At 35.6% G+C, this 5,455-nt stretch overlaps 1 non-coding gene across 1 annotated transcript; it reads left to right on the forward strand.

Moving 5' to 3' along the window:
- The first annotated feature begins 4,556 nt into the window (after positions 1-4,556).
- Positions 4,557-4,686, forward strand: LOC115032693. The gene has a single exon (XR_003838321.1). It is a non-coding gene; the product is annotated as a small nucleolar RNA SNORA17 (small nucleolar RNA).
- Positions 4,687-5,455: the final 769 nt, after the last annotated feature.

Here is a 5,455-nt window from a genome sequence, read left to right on the forward strand (position 1 = left end):
CCAAGTGTTAGGTACAATCTTCCCAAAGGCTATAACTCAGGAAAATTTTAGCACTATCAATTTAGCAATAAAACATCCATGATTTAATAATTTTAATGTTTCTTACAGACCATTCAAACCTGGTATTACAGATCTTTCTTTTGGATTTTCTGATTTATTCTTCTAATTGGTAAAATTATGCATTGGAACAATTAAAGTGTGGGCATGCAAACCTCTCCAAAGAAAAATGTCTACAAATACAAAGTAAAATGGGGGCTTATGAAATTTATTAAGTAATAAAATTGGATAACACTATTAAGTCACATATTGCTACATTTGAGGTTTGCTGACACAGTAGTAAAGCATGTTGTGCATTATGATAAAATTAATTTCTGCAATCTATGCTCATGGAGAAGAAAAGAGATTCTATATTGAGAGACTAGAAGCCATTAAAGATTAAACAGAATTGACTTTGTGGAGCAGAATAAATGTCAAGGTCCAATGTATAGGCAGGCTATCAGATAAAAATCTTCTCATTCAATCAAAGTATTCCAAACGTAAGAACTGAGAAAAAAAACAATGATTGTTCTAGCAAGTGTTTGGGTGAATCAGTCAACACAAAAAGTAAAAGCAGCTTAAATACATATGAGTAGCTATGCTTGTGTAAGGACTTACTGTACCATCATCTGTAGCTCTAGTGTTTTTATATCTTTATGTCATTATCACAATAGTTACTGGAAGGAAATCATGGAAGCTGTAATATGAAGTGAGAAAGTGAATATTGAGAACTAACATGCTGAATTGAATTAAATTTATTTAATTTCACTCTATTATCTGGTACAGCTAGACTTCCACCAATAGAAAGCAGGAGCTTCTAATTCTGAAAGTTTCTCTCATAAAGTCAATTGGAAAATGTATTTTCATGTAACAACACACAACAGTCCCCATTGCCAGTTAAATGATATTCTTAGATGTTCTGGTTGTTGTCACAGTATCTCTATTTCAGATTACTGCTTTACATACCACATTATCTTCTTTTTGATAAGCTTTGATTGGCCTTTAGTCCAACAGTCTAGCCAGACTGGACTAAAATCCAGTGAGCCCTGGAGATTATCATTCTCCATCAGCCTAATATCTGGATTATAATACCACTACATCTTGCATATTTTAGAGGGAAGTAAGAATGGAGCTGAGTTCTATATACTTAAGATGTAAGCAGTTTACTGAGCTTCCCCTCGAGCCTGGAAAATATAATTTTAATATAAGAAAACTTGATATTTTATAATTTGGTTAATCATTTATATGTCTTTATGATTTCCATCTAAGAGTCTCAAATAATGGTTGACTGTGTTCACGGTGCATTTTATATAGGGGTTTTCATCAGTTTGGTGACTTCAGTTGCTTTATCCTTTAAATTTTTCCAGTTCCCTCTTGTTGAAAGATATTACTAATCAAGAGAGTTTCACTGTGGCTACTTAATCATGTGTTTCCATATTGTCTTCCTGTTATTTTATCCATTCCCTTGATGTCTTTTTTGAGTTTTGTCAGTTTTCTATTGATTTAGTAATTGACCTGTGTGTGTGTGTGTGTGTGTGTGTGTCTGTCTGTCTGTCTGTCTGTCTGTCTGTCTGTCTGTCAGAGAAGGGAAAGAGAGAGTAAGAGAGAGAGCAAGAGGGAAAGATTGAATGTGCGTATAAGGTTAAAAAGTATTTTTGTGTGGTTATCATAAAAATCCCACTGTTGCTATCTTCACAAGAAATTGTGTAAGCTGATATTATTAACTTTGTTTGTAGGTGAGAACTACACAATGGTGATTCTTTGTCCTCAAATATAAGCTATAGCACCAATTACAACTATTTATACTGTGTGTCAAATTAATTGTACTAGTATTTATGTTTAAGGTTTTTTAATTTTAACTTTATGCTGTCATTAGATTCAATTGATCAGCACCATTACAGTAATGCACTTTTAAAGATATTTTCTACATAATTACCCTTTCAGTGAATCCTATCCAGGCTTGTGCTTCAGTGTCACTGTTCAGCATGGTTTCATCTCCACTCGAAACCTTCCATTCTTTTGTGTTCCCAGTATGGAAGAATATAAAGACAATAAATTCCCTTCCTTTTTTGTTTGTCAGAGAATATGCCCTGCTTTTAGTGTTGAAAGACAAATATATTTATTCTTTTCTAGAAGTAGTGTTTTATTAATTTCCCCTGCATTTAAAATATTGATTCACAGTTTTTACTTTCTTATATTTCATTAAGATAACATAATATTTTCATGCACAGTTGACAGTAGACTTTGTTCCCTCTTGCAAAGCTCCTCATTTACTTTCATGGCACTTATCTTTTTAGTTACTTTTAACTCCGTATTTAGATCTTTTACTCATTTCATTTTTGCTTAAGATTTCTAGGAAAAACTCTACTTCATCATCTTCTGGCAGTTTATTTGTGGGAAACATATTGTGTTCTTGTGATGCTTTTAAAGTTTTCTTTATCTCTGAATATTGAAATTTAATGACAGTATTTGCATGTGAGCAATTCTAGCTTTTTAGGGTCATTTTAGCTTCCTATCCAAGAAGGCCATTTCTCTCCTAGGTTAAGATATATTTAGCTATTTTGTAGCCTTGCAATGTTTTCTCCTTTTCAAATTTTCATGTGTGTGAATAAGTATGTTTATGCATATTTTGCACATATATGGCAAGGTGTGTGTGTGTGTGTGTGTGAATCATTGGTTAATTACAGGAATCATCCTTTATTAATATGCATCCTCATATTTAATCAAATTCTATTCTTACCAATAGGGCAGTTCTTCCTGGCCAGCTTGTACTATCTCTGTTTTCTGCAACCTGGATTATAGGCATAACACCATACCAATCTGGTCTATGCATGGATATCCAGGGATTTGAAATTCAGTCATCATGATTATAGGTTTGTGTGTCTGAACCACTTTAACCACTATGCCATCTTCTTAGTCCCATTTTCTATTTAAATAACCCATCCACTTATTTATTCCTCTATAGTCCTTTGTGAGATTCACATAGTTTGTTCATTGATCAACCTGGTGTGCTCTATAAATCCCATACATATTCTTCAAATATTTTAATATTTTATTTTCTCTCTTAAGAAGCAGATGAGCTTTGAATGTCTGTCTTTGTGTCACAGGTACTTTCTTCTGTATAATCTACCCCACTATTGAACATCAGCTTTCTAATCTCTAAACACACACATATGCGCATGCACACACACACAGATGCACACATACATACAAAGAATTGTGTACATGTGCACATACAAACACACATCGATGCACAAACACACATATATACACATATAAAGGCACACCCACACATGCACACAAACATGCATACAAGCATGCACATAATAGAAGTATAAGTACAAAAACACACACATAACACATACCCAAGTACACAAAAACTCATATAAAAGCACACACATACACAAACACATATATGCACAAATGCTCAAAAACATACACAAGCACACAGAGACACATAAATTCATGAACACACATACATAAGCACATATCCACATACCCAAACATACCCACATACTCATACACCATATACCAATACAATTCTCTTCAATAAAAGACCCTGTGACTCCTTTCGCTTGAATTACTTTCCTATCCTCAATATTTTTGGGTTCAAAGAGTTATGTAGGTGTTGTCTTCAGCAGCAGAGTGTTACTGTCAGTTTGTGAAGAGCAACTAATAAATAGCCTTGGGAAAATATCCTTGGTTGCTTGGGGAATTCATTCGAGCCCCTATGGATAAAAATTTTATTAGATGTAATCCATTCCTGGCAGTAGAAGCTTTATTTGGTAACAAGAGATGTCCAGTTGGGATTCTTTCTTCCCCATTATTTGGCAATTTCATTTAGACCTCCTATACACACATATCCAGAGAAAGAGAGAGAGAGAGAGAGAGAGAGAGAGAGCGCCTTCTACTCTATTAGGTTTTCATACAACCCCTCAAATGACCCCCCAGTCTCTTCCCCTATTCCCTGCCATACCCCCACTTTCCTCTCTCCATTTGGTCCTTCCATCTACAGAGATCCATTATTCCTCTACATTCCTTACTCTATACCTATCTTCTATAATTTATGGATTTTTAGCTTGCTTATTGAAGATTTAACACTGATATCCACATATAAGTTACTATATACTTTTTAATTTTTTTTTTGTCATTTCAATTCAAGGTGGTTACCTTTGGATGATTTTTTTTTCTAGCTCTATTTAATCTGTTGAAAATTTCACGATATTATTTTTCTTCCCTTTAATTTTGTGTATTGAAAATACGTTATTTTCTCATTCAGTATATGCTGATTATATTTTCGTTATTCTATATTCTTCCCAGTTTCTCACCAATTCCCATTACTGCTGGATCTACTCCATCTCTGTCTCTCATTAGAAAAAAAGCTGGCTTCTAAAACATAACACTAAACATGGCAAAATAACATATATGAAGATGAAGCAAAATCCATCATACCAAAGTTGAACAAGGCAACCCAACAAAAGACAAATAGTCCTAAAAGTAGGCACAAGAATTAGAGACCGGCTATTTGTATAAGCATTGTAGATATGGCTGCTGTGTCACATGTGTGTCATTGGGTGGTAGAGAGAACAAAGGATATGTCTAAGCCCAGTGTTCTGACCTATGAACATCTATGATTAGTAGCCTATGATTAGTAACCTACTAAATGATTAGTAGCCTAATACTTCCTAAAATGGTCAGCTGAGACAACCATCAGTATGAGGCTAGGAACAGAGAGAGGGAACTAGCCTAAGATACCACCAGTTATGTGCCAGGCAGGCATAGATGGGCTACAATGATGGGGAGCAATCCCGAGACTGACTGAAACAACCTGTCTGAGACCATGGGCCCCAGGCAGGAATAAGACTGAGACAGACAATCCTTGCAAGAGATGGCTAGTTAAGGAGTAAGCATAAGATGACCACCAGACTGGTGCCATAGGGGTCATACAAGGTGCTAACACGAGATGACTGCCCATCTTGTACCATGAAGGTCTAGTGAAGACTGCCAAAAATGACCCCTGTCTGGTACCAAAATGCATTAGTGTGCCATAGTATTATGGAAACCACTCCTTAGATGACTTCAGACACTCAAAGATCCAGACACCAATAAGAGGAGCAAGTAAGTTTTGGAGAAATGGAAGAGAAAGAGTAAAAGAAGGATGTGGGCACAATGAAGGGAAGCAGAACCAGACTTGAGGATAGTGAGGAACAGCCTGAAGTGAGTAGCCAATTATGCCATCTTAGACCATATTGGGGTCCTAGCATTTGCTGCCATCAGGGGACACATCTGGCTCTGTGGCTCTGAAGAAGCAAGGCTCTGTTAACAGCAATGGGCCAATATTCATGTGGAAACTGAACAACACTCTTCTCAATGATACCTTGGTCAAGGAAGGAATAAAGAAAGAAATTAAGGACTTTTT

This window comes from Mus caroli, chromosome 11 (assembly GCF_900094665.2).
Source record: "Mus caroli chromosome 11, CAROLI_EIJ_v1.1, whole genome shotgun sequence".
Lineage (NCBI taxonomy): Eukaryota > Metazoa > Chordata > Mammalia > Rodentia > Muridae > Mus > Mus caroli.